This window comes from Nomia melanderi, chromosome 1 (assembly GCF_051020985.1).
Source record: "Nomia melanderi isolate GNS246 chromosome 1, iyNomMela1, whole genome shotgun sequence".
Taxonomy (NCBI): Eukaryota; Metazoa; Arthropoda; class Insecta; order Hymenoptera; family Halictidae; genus Nomia; species Nomia melanderi.
The window spans coordinates 33,843,511-33,858,371 of NC_134999.1; the positions used below are offsets into that span (position 1 = coordinate 33,843,511).

General features: G+C 54.3%; 1 protein-coding gene across 1 annotated transcript in view; it reads left to right on the forward strand.

Moving 5' to 3' along the window:
- Positions 1-3,442: 3,442 nt before the first annotated feature.
- br (broad-complex core protein) overlaps positions 3,443-14,861 on the forward strand; it is a 41,374-nt gene continuing 29,955 nt past the window's right edge. Inside the window, exon 1 of the mRNA XM_076368876.1 lies at positions 3,443-5,945. The gene's annotated coding sequence lies outside the window, so the exon portion shown is untranslated. The remainder of the gene's footprint in view (positions 5,946-14,861) is intronic.

A 14,861-nucleotide genomic window follows, 5' to 3' on the forward strand; every position in this document is an offset into this window, starting at 1 on the left:
CGTCGTCGCGAATACCCGATAGCGTATCGTTTACTACGTATCGCGCGAGGATGCACGATTTTCTGCGGACGCGTAACGTGCACAGGCGCGAAAACGCTATTTCAGAAATGGTATTTTTAGAAACGGCACACATATATCTACCCGATGGTAGAGGTAACTTTTTATCGACGACGAGCCGTTTCTTTTCCAGGTCGCAGCCGCCTTGCAAGCGCGCTGCATTCCTCAATTTCATTCCGCCGCGTGGAAAGCGGCGGCGATCGACGGCGGCGTAACGAGTCCGGAGGATTCAATGTTGCCGATGCTTGCAGAAACGGTGTCGCAACCGCGTCGCGCGGCCCATAAACGCGGAGCCTATTCTTTCGTCGAAATCCGGACGCGTCGGGCGCGGTTGCACCGCCGCGATTCGACGAGTGTTTGGCAATTGACGGGGCGTACTCGTAACTCTTCCCGCGACGTCGTAATTATCGGGGACGGGGGCGGCTAAACACCGTGAGAATAGATAAACAGCGAAGCGTCGGGCTCTAAGAGGCTCGTTCGGGATGTTTATGGGACGGTTTTCCCATGGGATCGCTCGATCCTCGAGTAGACGCGTCCGAGGCGTGAAACCTGACGCGTGCGAACGCTCGAAAATCGGCGGACCTACGATTGAAACCAGTAATAAACGATCCCCGTTTCGCAGTCGGTTAAAATTAGGAAATATTCTATGCGGGCGGTTGGGAAATAGAATATTAAATAGTGAAATGTATTAATTAGCTGACGCGAGATCTGGAAAGTGTGTACCTGTAACATGTTGCAGAGAGTATGACGAGTATATTCGTCAGAGTGTGGCTGTTACAGTAGAGAATTTGTTATGAAGTGATTGTTTTATTCTTTAATTTTATTACTAATATTCGTTTACTTGACTCAAATGTGTATAGTTTGCATATGAAAGAACAGAATTCATGAGAAATCAGTTAATTAGATAAGTGATTGGTTTCACTTGCTGTCGTGGAATGGTATTGAGTAACAACAAGTAATATCGTTAGTGTCTGATACATTTTTAAAGGAAAGCAACTACTTTGTTCAGACTATACACGATTCTTTCGTAGTAATTATTTATATTTCATTTCATTCCTCGGCCTCGAAATATTCAAAACATCTTGAAATTCACGAATATACTCTAATTCTCACTAAAATCGCAATTCAAACAGCAAATCGTCACTACTTCTTACACGCGACGAGTGTACTCGTAAAGCACAGCAAACTGGTTAATAAAAACTATTACAATCTATTCCGTCGCATTCGCGGACAAACATTCTATTCGTGCGTTTATTCTCCAACAATTAGCGGTCTGCGAATGAATAGTCGAAACGCCTCGTAACCGAGGTAGAGTAGTTCATCACCGATCGAAACCATCAACGATCGAAGGGGACGCGACAGAGAACCGGTGCAAAGAAAGTCGCCTGCGGCGCGATCCGAGCGGCTCGGAAAATGCGAATACCTCCGGAGCGACAGCGATGACGGGACAAGAGGAGAAAAAGGGTGGGCATTTTTCTCGCGAGCAGGCGTGCAGCGCGTGTAGCGAGCGTATTGCCCGTCCTCGTGTCGGGTGAACGCGTCTTACCCGCCAATTAGATTCGCGAGTACGTGCTCGCTGGCGAAGCACAGCCGGATCGAAGAAGACGGTCAATTAAGGGCGGACGAACGGGAGTTCGCTAATGACCCGCAAGATATTAATTGGCCCTGGGACTCGGCCGGACGCGGCTCCGAAGGCGGATCGACCCATAAACGAAACTCGAGATAGTCGTGGGCCTCGCGTGGAACACCTGCCGGCGATCCCGTCGACGCTCCGGGAGGACAAAGAGACCACGACATTAGGGAACGTCTTCATCCGAATTTACGGAAGAGAGGACGGTCGCGCGCGTTCGGCTCCCCGGTCCCGGGACCGAGGCGATTTTACGAGCACGAACCAGATTATATTATAACCGAACCGTGAACGGTTCGATTTAAAGAATTCATCGGCGGGACCAAGCGCCGGCTCTTCTTTTCGCTCCCCCCGTCGATCGAAACCGCAACCGAATCGTTGCATTAGTATTTTAAAAGCAGCTATCTTGGTTGACCCCGCTGTATATCTGTGAACGAGCTTTCGCGGCGATCGAGGTCAACGTGGGTCTGGTCTGGTACAATTTTCTTGGAAACGTTCAACGTTCGCGCGCGAGATCGAGACGCCGCGCCGCTCGGCGCGCGGCTCCCGGATAATCGCCTAATTCCGAGGAGGCCCGCCATGATTCGTTCCTCTTCGTCCCCGTCGAGTATACTCGAGCCGAAGGAAACACCAGACATCGGACGATAGACCGCGAATCGAGACGCGATCGAGATCGATCCAAAGATTCTCGTGAGTTCCCGAAATCTGTGAAATCTCTTCGAGGGGACCTAGATACGGTGTCTCTTTATTCGCCGTCGTAAACAACGAATCCTCCTATCGGACGATGAATCCGAGTATCCCGCGTGCTCCGTTTCCCAAGATTTTCCGGAGAATCTGGTCCTCCGGCGATACCCCGGCACAGAGTACCGCGGAAAAGGCGGTGAATCGAGGGATCCAAGAGTCAGGCAGCGATCGTCAGAAAAATCGGCACGACTATTTGATGCGCAGCTAACTGTACACAAGTTCGGCTATGCACGGCTAAATGCCGCGGTGTAGGGGCCGGGGTGGCGGCCGAGGGGCAAGGGAACGAAGACGGAGGAAGGGTGCGGGAGAGCGAGAGAGAAGAAGAGCGGGAGGGGGCGTGCGGCGGCGGAACGGAGAGGGAGAATACGTGTTCGAGGGCTGCGGACGGAGAGGAACAGCGAGAGAACGAGCGAGAGAAACGGAGAGAAGGGTGTGCATCGGGTGGTAGGGAGAAGGGGGTAAGAGAGGATGAGGAAGGAACGAACGGAACAGAGAGAGGGTTTAGGAAGGGTGCAGGCAGTTGGGAGCGCGAGTACAGAGGGAAGAGCCACGGGAAAGGCGGTGCGCGAGAACGAGACGGCGAAACGAGGGCCAGGGGTCGAGGTTCGGGGTGTGGGGTGACGAAGAGAGAAACGCAGAGACGGAGAACAGCGACGGCGGCGGCGGCAGCGGCAGAGGCGGGTGGGCAGACGGACGTTCCAGACTCGTGTAGACCGGCGAGGGGAACGAACGAAGAGTCGCACGACCAAGAGAAGGGAAGGTCGGACAGAGAGAGACGAATCGGGGAGGGTTGGGGGACCGCTAGCGAGGAAGTGGTGGGGCCAAAGAATTGGCGAGGACCAGGCTGCACGGAGCAAGAGGAGGAGGAGGAGGAGGAGGAGGAGAAGGAGGTGGCGGAGGAGGAAGAGGAGGAGGTGGCGGAGGAGGAGGAGGAGGAGGAAGAGGAGGAGGGTAGTCGAGCGTACGGAGGGGTGGCGTGGGGCAGGAGCGCCAACATCATAGGTGGGGGTTGCCGCCCCTCTCGCGCGTTAACCCCTCCGACGCGGAGAGAAGCACGAGAGCGAGGAGAGGAAGAAAGAGCGAGAGCGGGGGCCGTTGCCCCTCTCCTCGTTCCGCGAGGTTCCTATGAATTTTGCGACACTCAATAAAAAGTGGTTCCACGAGGTTAACATTTCGGTAACTATACCCTCGCCTACCCAGGCCGCGCACGCACGCAGCCAGCCACCGAACCGACGAGCAGCGGATCGGTGAGGACAACGACGACCACGAAGAGACCGCGAGCACGAGGACGACGACGACGACGACAACCACGACGACGACAACGACGACGGCGACGAGTAAGCCGACGAACACGAGGCGCACGAGTAGTAGAAGTAGACGAAGGAGAAGAAGGAAAAGGAGAGGAAGAAGAAGAGAGGCGGCAGCCGGTCAAACGCGATCCGAAAACGTGGACGCGCGCGGACGGAAGGACCCGTGAAGGTGCAGACACGGACGCGTCCCGTTCGCGCTTACATTAGAGGAGCCCCTCGTGCACACCCACACGCCGAGGAAATTCAGCCGCGCGCGGACGAGAAACGCGGAGTAACAGCGGACGGCCGTGCGAGCGAGACGGACCGCGGGGAAGGAGTGAGAGAGAGGCGGCCGGTGTGTGTACGCGCGCGCGTGCAGCCGGAGAAACACGGTCGTGCGTAAAAAGCGCGAGGAGAGGAGAGCGAGAGAGGGACAGGAAGGAGGAGGAGGAACGAGCGAGAGAGAAAAAGTCCGAGGGACACGCACGCACGGACACAGAGGAGAGAGCGCGCGGGCGGGCGCACACGCATACATGCACGCGCATGCACGCATACCACGGGACCGCCGAAAAAACTGCACGGGAGAGGCGCAGCAACGGGCAAACCGAACCGCGCGCGAATCAAGTGCTTTGGCCAGTCGCGTTCCCAATCACTCTACGACTAGGTAGTCCCCCGGTGTGTCCCAAAGAAGCGGCAGGGAGCTGGTCCTTCGCTCGATGGTGTCGTCCCGCAAGATAATACCGGATACTTTGCCGCGGGATCCTTTCTCACTGGTCAACGCGAGATCAACGCACGTTCGACGCCGATATCTGCCACGTTTCCGATCCTCGTCTGCTACGTCCACGATCTTGGCGAGCCGCCGATCGCCGATTACGTTCCGCGTACGTTCCGTGCCTCTTCTGCGCCGCCGATAGATCACGGGAGTGCTTATCTCGCGCGTTTCCTTTCCGTTCCCTTTTTCTTTTTTTTTCATTCTTCGCTGCCACCCTGCCTCTCTCTCTCTCTCTCTCTCTCCCTCTCTCCCTCCCTCTCTCTCTCTCTCTCTCTCTCTTTCTCTCTCTCTCTCTCTCTCTCCGTCTGTCTCCCGTTCTTTTTTCCCTCTTTTTTCCCGCTTTCTCTTCCCTCGTGTTTTTCTGTGTTCCGCCTGCCCCTTCCGCACGCCGAGGAGGAAGAAGGAAAAAGTAGTACCGAAACGACAGTGAAAAAACCGCGTTGTCCGAGTCGCACGGTGATCCAGTTGCAACCAGGAGGCAGCTGCCGCGAGGATCCAGGAAAAGCAGGAGGATCTTCGTGAACGGACCGTTCCTCGTGTATCCGCGGTGTTTACGTTGCACGAGGCGGCGACGAGGATCGCTGATCCAACGGACGGTGTTGCTTCCTCGTCCTTCAGTGACAATTCCCTCGTGATCGTTCGTCCTTCGTAGATCGGGAACAGTGAGCGAGAAACGAGAGACCCTTCGCACGTGGAACAACGGTAACGAAACAAACGAAAAAAAAAACAGCAAGAAGGGAAAAAAAAAGTGTGAACCAGTCGCGTGAAGTACGAGCCTGTGGAGCGCGCGGTTGTTTCCGGAAACGGGAGAAAACTGCCGGAAGAAGGAAGAAGAAGAGAAGAGACGAGGAAGAACGGAGACACCGTTTCCGCGCGGCTACAGAGATCGCCGCCCCCGAGCGACGATCCACGGTGGTGAATCCGCGCGCGGTTCCCTCGCGATCGATCGAAGAGTCTCCATCCGTCGAGTGCGTTCCGTCTAGAGAAGAGCCGGGACCGTGAATCGAACCGGATCATCGGACCGCGCGCGACAGCTACGCGGCGACTAGTTTCGTTTTGTCGTCGTAAGGTTGCTCGTGCGTCGTTTCTCACGAGGATGGACCTACGAGTGTCCTCGGGATCCTCCGGAACGCACGACACTACGAGCGACGATTGCGTGGCTTAGGGGGAAGATCGAGCTGATCCAGACGCGCTTCCCGGTCTATATCTCATCGGGTGTGGGGAGAGGCGAGGCGAGGTGAGGCGAGGAGAGACGCAGGCGAGGCGAGGATAGGCGAGGAGCGTGAAAGATCAGGCAGAAAAATCATCGGAGGCCCGGCGGAGGACGGAAAAGAAGGCTCGCGGCCGCGCCGTTCGTCGCATCCGACAGTCAAACGGTGGGTTTAGCACCGACGACGACGACAAGGACACCGGGCAAAGGAGAGCCCCACGCTTTACTTCGCGCACGACGATCAAGGTACGTCCACAGCTGAGAGTGGTGGCCTTCGGCCGCCGACAGGCTTCCAGAGCGAGAGAAGCGGCTCGATAGAGAGTCGTACGCGTGTATGCGTGCACGAGAGAACGATTTGGCGAGCGAGCGAGCGAGCGAGTGCGAGTGAAACGGTTCAGATAAACCGAGAGAGAAAGTATGCGTACCAGAGAGGAAACGACCAATCGGTTTGACCGCGAGAGCGAGAGAAATGAAAAGAGAGTGGGAGAGAGAGAGGAACAGAGAAAGAGAGAAAGAAAGAGAAAGAGAGAGAGAGAGAGAGAGAGTTTGGTGGGTATAGCAGTGTGTCGCGTCGAGTCCCGTCTCGTCGCGTCGCTGCCGCGTGCGTTTGTTGCGAGTCCCCATGCATGCGTACACCCATATACTACGGGAACGTACTATCCTCGGGTCCGTTCACTGCGCGCTACGTGTGCATTTGCTCCGGCGTACCTGCACATGCACGCGCACACGTGTACGGGCACGGTGTTTTGGTGCGAGATCTTCATGGACACGTCTCCGTCTTTCTCTTCCTCTTGATCTTTTGTTCCCCGCGCGCGTCGTACGTGTCGGGTAGGTTACATTGTTGTAGATGTGGGTCGGTTTTCGACATTCCCGCGGTAAATGCCGATACAATGTGTCGCGCGTATTTTCGAAAGGTTCGCCACCGTTCGCCAGGCTCGCGGAGAATAAACAATCCCGGATCCACCAGGAGAGACGGCCTTTTCAGACGCCGTACCCGGAAAGATCCAATTTACGACGCTCTCGAGCGACTGCCGCTTTTCCCGTTCGAGTATCCGACGAAAACCGAACGATCGAAACAATCGAGGAACGTTCCGTTTCGTATTAGGTTTCCACCGTTGCCCTGGCGGTGGCATTCGTCTGTTCGTTCCTAGTGTTCTTAACGCGTTAGGGAAGTACGCTCGTCGAGACTTCGGTTCGTTTGTATCAGTTTACGCGCTGATAAGAGCGATAATCCTATAATCTATGACAAGGAGAACGGAGATTTCGATAACCGCGAAATAGGAAAATCGCGAACGTGATTGAGTCGTGCTTCTAGTGTTAGATATCCCCTTAAAACGACGAGAAACGGAGATAATAAGCCAGCAGACCTATGCTAATCTAACATTTCCAATTGACCGTATCAGACTTACCCACAAAAGATTCTTACAATGGAAAATTATATAAACCCTAATATCAGTGCATTGTCCTTATTCTCCAGCATTTAACCAGTTAGCGATTTCCGACGAGTAAACTTGTCACGAAGAACTCAAGGTTCCCCAGCGGCGAGAACGCTCGTCGAAAGACTGTTTACGACAGACGCCAACAGTTTACGACAGATTTTCGGCGCACATTTTCCAAAGAGGCCGCAACAGCTAACTGGTTTAAGAGTTCAATATCCAATTTACTGTTCTACGCGAGAGACTCGCAACAGTTGCAGAGATCCTCGGTCATAAAGGGTTGACGGCGTCCGGTTTACGCGCGCCTAGCGAGCGCGCCGAGTAAAGTAGGGTCGTCGCGTGAAAGGTAGGACACGCGTGCCTAGACGTCTAGTTCAGTCGTAAGTGTTAGCCCACGGCAGGGATCGCCTCGGCGGCTAGACGACCGCTAGACGAGTGTAATGCCAGACGTTAGAGGCTGGCTGGGAAATGACGTAATCCGTCTGTACTCGCTCGCTCGCTCGCTCGTTCGCCCGCTCGCTCGATCCTTTTGTCGCACGGCGAGCCGCGTTGCTTCGGGGGCCGCGTGTTAAGAGTGCCCCGCCGGTGTGCACACACATGCATACTCTCGCACGGTATAAGCTCGCGACCCTGCACTCCTCGTTCACTCTCGTTTTCTCCGTGTTTTTTGCCCGGTTTTTCCTAGTCGCTCCTGCGTACCACGCGCCTTCTCTGTCTCTCTCACTCTTTCTCTCTCTCTCTCTCTCTCTCTGGTTTTATTCTTTCTCTCTTTTTCCCCCGTGCACGCTGTTCGCGTTTTCCTTCCTCTCTTTTTTACTCCCTCACGTTCATTCACGAAAAATTCCGCGTCTCGTAAAACGACGCTCTCCCGTACACACGGACAGAGGGAGGGAGAGAGAGAGAGATAGAGTGAGAGAGAGAGAGAGAGAGAGAGGCGCGGAACGGGGTGGAAAGAGAGAGAAGGAGGGAAAACGAGAGAGCCACGTCGACCCGCTGCTGGCGAGATTCAATTAAACGAGTCTCGCCGCCGCGCCGGCGATCGCCGCGCAGCGATGATTCGTTTTTATTGCGCGCCGCGAGAGACGGCACGCTTGTTTTTGCACCGACGAATTAGGAAAAACGGACGAAAATAGCCGTACCAGGAAATCGCCTGTTACTCGGCAAGGTCACCGGCGCACCGATCTAGCGGATGCGCGCGAAATCCGAATCGAAATAAACGAGCGCGCGCCTTTGTCTCCTACGTTCCCATTCAAAAGCCCGCGCTCGATCTCTCGATCCCCGTGTTCTCCGAGCTCTCGTGGTCTCTCTCTTCTCTCTCTCTCTCTCTCTTTCTCTTTCATTCTAGCATCTCGCTTCGACTCGCGAATTCTCTCGTTCCTTCTATCCGCGGTTCTTCCCTCCTTCTCTTCTTTCGATTCTCTCCTTGTTCCCCGGCTCCTCTCGCCGGGACGTGCAGCGTATCCCGTGCAGATCCCCTATTTTTACGATGGACGCGCGTTTGTTACACGATGCTCCGCGCTGCAACTTGAAAACACCGAGCGACTAGGTATAAATAGATCTCGCGATACCGAACGCGCGCCCGGAGAAAGAAGATGGAAAAGCGAGGGTGACGAGCGCGCGATGCTGAACAAGGAATAGCGGGGAAGGGGGACGCGAGACCAGGATAGAAAGAGAGAGAGAGAGAGATATAGAGGGGGGGAGAGAGAGGATGCCAGGAGCAGCGGTAAAAAATAAAAATCTCCTCTCTTCGTCTTCCTACCGGTTCCTCGTACGCCTCGTCTCTCTTTCTCGGTTTAATTCAATCTCGATGTTTCGCGGGGCGACGATGCGCCGCGGGTTTCTCAAAAAAAAATTCACCGAGCCGCTTCGCACGCGTATATTATGCGCGCGTCAGACGCTACGCGCTCGAGTGTCGTGGCCAATAAAAATTCCTCTGTACAAAGCCGATCCTTGAACGTGAGTTTGGAACCGAGATCCAGGAGCCTTGAGGCTTCGACGCTCGCCTACGAAGCCGTCGATTCTGTCCTCGCTAGAAGGATACGCGTTTCTTTTTGTCATTCCGCTTTTTTCTCTCCTTTTTCTCCTTTTTTTCTCGTATTCCGTTTCTTTAGATCCCCGGCGATAATTCGATGCTCGCCGGCAAAGAATCGAACCGTTCGCGAATGCATGAAACGTCGACCGACTCGATCTCTCTGTTTCTCTTACTTTCTCTCTCTTTCTCTCTCTCTCTTTCTCTCTCTCTTTCCCTCTCTGTTCCCTAGCGACTCCAAATATTTACAGTGTAAATTAATTCGGTACCTTTTGGAAATGGAATTCGATTTTTATTTACGGATGAAATTTTATTTATCGCTCGCTCGATATTTTTCCCCGTAGGCCGCTTCGGTGTTTGCGTTCAATTTTCGCGGCGTGGTCGCTGGAATTCCATATCCGCCAACTTCTTCGATTTATTTCCATTGCAACACGCGTTTCATAAAATTTCGGGATTCCTCGGTTACGTCGAAATCAAATTTGCCCGACGCAATCGAGTCGGCCGGGCTCACCGGTTCCTCGGGGCGTCGGTTTTCACCGATCGCGGATTCGAATTATGCTTTGTACGCGGAGGTTCGGTTTCCGCGGCGGACTGCGGAGGAGAGTGCATCGAGGAACGCTCGTCGATGATCGCTATTGAGTCGCAGCGCGGGCCTGTGTCCGTAGAAAAGAGGGAAATGACAAACCAGCTTTACTAGTCGAGCCGCTATTTTGTCGACGTTCTCCTTGCGTTATGGCAGCCTTACGGCTTTTTTTATCGTCCACAATGACGCATAGGTGCCCAGGTGCTCCTGCCTGCCTGCCTGCCTGCCTGCCTGCCTGCTCGGCTGGGCTGGCTGGTTGGCTGGCTGCGTACATACTCGCTAGCGAACATGCGAGTAGCGTCACCGGCCGCACATACATTCAACGCGAATGTGTGCAAACCCGTGCGACGCAAAACACGGGAGCAGGACCGAATGTTGCTCTCTCTTTCGACGAGCCATCGGTAAACCGCCTTTTCAACGAGCCCCGTCCCGCAAACGAGCAGTCGAATTTTTGCACGAGCGAGCGAACGAACGAGCGAACCGTCGATCGACGAGATCCGATTTTTAAGCAATTTTTCGGGGGCTCGGCACGAGCCGCTCGTTCGATGAGTCGGCAAATCGCTTCGCTCACTTCGTGAACCAGTTCCCGCTAGTGCCGTTTCGTAACGCCGTCGCCGCGACGTTTCCTGCTTCGACGAGCTTCGTTTTCGCCGATCTAACGACATACTTTCCCTCCATCGCGCACGAACACCGCTCGACTTTGACTCCGCTCGCACCCAGGAGACGAATAATGCGCGTGGGAAACGTGGTTATCGCTATTATGCGGATTCACGGTTTTATATAGACGGACACGGGACGACCGGAATTACAGTAAATCGATTTTCATCGGAGCCCGTAGTCAGTTTCGAGGGAAAACACCGTGGAAACGTCTCTCGAACTTCTATCGGTGTTACTTTCTTCGTTTGTCTTCGAATATGTCGAATTCGTGGAACCGTCGCCTTGCGATTCGTCGTTGTCGGGGACGTGGAATTAATCGAAACGGAATCGGTAGTGGGAAAGACGGGTGCGAGCTGTCGTTAACCTAACCCGTGGCCGTTGCAAAATCCTCCGCGATGTTTCTACTCGGCCCCCACCTGTAATTTGCAATTGGCCTCGTTTTCGCTCCAGCCCGGGATAAACGCCGGGACCGAGAAACCGGTATGCCCGATCGAATTTATTCGCCGGATAGCTGAATCGCCTGCAACATTTCGGAACTTTCTTTTCGCCGCGGACCGAGGCTGCGACGGCAATTTGCGACGAATCCTCCTTTTCGACGTTGCATTACCGATACCCTCGAATTTCCGAAGAACTCTCCTCGCCGATGCCGATCTCTCGATCCTCCCGCCGGCACCTGCACCTGGAAAGGGGTATGCATCCTGCGATAACGGTTTGTTCTCCTTGAACGGCGAAGGGTACTGCTTCTTCTCGCACCCGTTATTTCTCCCTTTCTCTTCCCCGCCCTCCCGTTCCTTCGCTTCGAGTTCCCGCGGAACCGTGCCTCGTGGGACGGCCGTCCACTGCACCGTCGTTTCGTCGCCGCACCAGCGAATTCTCGTTGCTTCTCGCCGCTTCTCGATCTTCTGCCGTCCAGAGGAGCGATCCCTCTCTCCCGCGTCGACGCGAAATCGATTCTCGTTAGTGTAATCGGCCGAATCGGTATAGGTGCGTGTTACGAAACGTTTAGTGCGGTCTCTCGGATATTTTCCTCGGCTGTCGTGAACTATGGGAGTGCTTTAGATCTTCGCTCATATTTTTACCGGACAACATTCAGGACCAAGTTACCATTAACCCTTATCGCTTCAAGAATATTACACAGATTTCAACCGACTCCGAACTCAATGATAACATAGCAACATTCTGTCGGCGATTCTATCGGTCGGAGTAGAACGCTGGCTTAAGCTCGGCAGCATTACCGGTTCAAGTGATAAGGGTTAAAAGATTCTAACGGAATAATCGCTAGTAATATTCCTAGATCGAGTCCGCGGTAAAATTCACTCGACGCTTCTCGAGCTACGTACGACCAGTCCGCAGATAAAAGGATTACGAACGTAGGATTTCGCGCGAACGTATCGCGAAACAGGAAGTTCGGATTTGTTCTAGTATCAACGGCGAATTAGCCAGTCGCAAATAGTGCGATCGGTGTTTTTCAGCGGCGATAAGCGTGACCGAAGAATTCGCGTCGAGATAAGGCGGTATCGTGGCCGGGAAAATAAATCCTCCTCCCTCCTCTCCTCCGGGTTTCTGCTTTTTCCTCGTCTCCTCCGTGGGAATCGCGCGGGAAATCGCCGCGGGCCGGTCGGCTCGAAAACGCGTCAAGATCGACCCAGTTAAGAGGCGTTTTTAAAAATAAAAGGCGGCGAGAGGGAGCGGGGATCTAATTAAATTTAATGAGCGTCGCTCGGTCGTCGCGAACCGTTCGGCGAGTCACGCTCGCTCGCTTGCTTCGACGACTAGTCGAATTTTTCGATGCTCGATAATGTGTCCGCACACACGCGCGGCCATTGTCTACGTGCAGGTATGCATACACATAATCCGAATCGGCCGATTAGATTAGACGCCTAGTAACTAGATTATTGGACGGGCGCGTTATCTGCGAAATTAGACCCCGGCTTGAATACGTTATTTAGGCGGGACGGATGCTAGAATAACAACGGATAGAATTCGACGCATCTCGGCCGCGATTCGCGATCGCCGCGAAGCGTTTCCCGGAACCAGCGCTTATCTTCCGACGATTTCCACGGGATCGAACGGATTGCGTGTTTAACGATCGTTCGAGCCCGGTGTCGATCGATCCCCGCCTTTCGGCGATATTTCATCGCGACGCGTTTCCCATGGCGGACTCATCGGAATTCATCGCGAGGCCTCGCCGAGTCTCCTAGCTCGCGCATTACAGAGAAACGCTGGCCATTATGAGAGGCACTGGCGACGACGTTCGCGGGTACAGCTTGCATTTGAATGTACGCGTCGACGTTCGATGGTACACCTAGTAGAATGCGTTTCAATAGGAACGAACGGAACGGTACGGAACGGAACGGAGCGGAACGGCCGGGCCTCACGGCGACGCGTTACGCAGCCCCGAAGGACGTCGAAATCTGAATTTTAAATACGCTCAAACGTTCAGCGCCGGTCGAGGACAGGCTTAAACGAATTTGCGCCTCTATGTCAGGAAACTATTTTTTTCGACGGACGCGCGAATCATCACGGAAATGTTTGGCGAGAAAGAGCGAGACGAGCGTCCAAGGTTGACGCGTCTCGCGAATAATCGTCGCCGAATCGTGCCGCGCCGCTCGCCTTCCATCGGTAGAAATTCTTTCCGCGTAAAGGCGGCCGGACGTCGCATGGAATCCCGATTAATTAGCACCGCGGCGCATATCGTTAAGGTAACAGTAACCGGCGCGGGCTGCAACCGACCGCCGCTGAATTCGACGGGAACAATGGACGGTTCGAGTTACGAGCTCCCCGGCGTCGGTGTTTTCATCGTCGCTGATCGAAAACAAAATTACTCCGGTCGCGGCGCGCTATGGAATTCTATCGAAATTCGAATCTCGAGCGATCCCGTTCAACCCTGAACGCGACTGTATACTCGTTGCCCGTTCGATCCCATCGCTACGACCGAGAAAGCAGCCGGGTATTTATGCGAGCGGTCGCGCGGTTCTTTCGTTGCTTCTTTGTTTCGTCGTGTGTTACGCGCACATGTGCACATGCGCGCACCCACAACCGTCCCGATGGAAAAAATGTCACCGCGTTCTGCTCTCGCGTCCTCTCTCTCTCACTCTCCCCCCTTCTCTCTCTCCGTCTCTCGTAGTTAGAGATTCTTTCCAGCCGTTATATTCCGCGAATAGTATTCGAAACTCGGAAAGCAACGCTGATTCGTGGGCATACACGAGAACTCGTTCCCGCAGATTCCTCGTTTCGGCGCGCGAAAAAAACTGTTCGCCCCTCGTTCGCGCGGCGTGTTGGGCTCAGCTGCGCCGAGGAGTTAACGGTATCCTCCGGGAAGGTGCAAGAACGATCGCGAAAGCTTCCGGAATTCCCGCGGCGAATTCAGGATCCCGTGTTTTTTGCGGTGAATCCCGTTCGATCGTGGATTCACCGCCATTAGCCCGACTGGTTCTCGCCGCGCCGGCGACAAATTCGCTGTCTACGTAGATACATCTGCGGCACAATTAAAAATACAGCCGCTGACCCATTTTCAGTATTTTTAAGCCGGTGGAGAATATATTCGACGGAAATATATTCGGCGGATCATCGTGTCTCAATTAATCGCGCGGGCACCGATGGAAAAGTAGGTCGTTGCGAGACACTCGGGGACAACTGCCGGGAAACGGTAATACGCCCGCGATCCGGTACGTGAATTTTTACCGGTCCCTCGGTCCCCCTCCCCGCTCGCCCTTCGGGACTAATTCGATTACCGTTTCTCTTCTAAGGTTCGATCGATTCGCGCCCCGTGCCGGCGAAAACGGGTTCCGCGCGTCTCGCGCGAGCGTAGGAAGTAGTGCAGCCGCGCGTGCCGCGGCTGCAGTAGTGCGAGTGCAGCGATAGTTAACCCGTAGTTGCAGTGGAACGAGACGGTATCGGAATAGACACGCACTAGACCGCGGCGCAAGTAGCGCGCGCCTAGTACTAGTCAGACAGGGACGTCGCGCGGCCCTTTCGTGCCGGTTCTTTCAGAGTTTGCGTACAGTGTAGCAGGTTTGCCAAGGAAAAAAATCAATCTTTCGGTCGTTGGGCTTCGTTTATTCCTATTTCAGTCGATCAACGCAACGTGGACGACGTTTTATCGCGGATATCGGAGCACATTTCACTTTACGAACCATTATCGTACAATATTCTATCGTGGAATACTATATCGCGGAATACCCTCGCACATCGTACGAAATTCATCTCTTCTATTTCCCGATCGTTCGAACTGCCTCTCCATTACGTCGATCATCTAATCGTCTCTACGCAGGCGTTTCGAGTGCGCCCGTATCCTGCGCCGCCCTCCGGCCTCGAATCATCCAGGAAACACAGGCGCCGAAGGAACTGTGGGAACGTTCGAAAACGGGAGAGAGAGAGAGAGAGAGAGAGATAGAGAGCCCGTACCGTTCCTTCGGTTCTTCTCCGCGGTTTAAATTCCATTCGGTCAACACCCG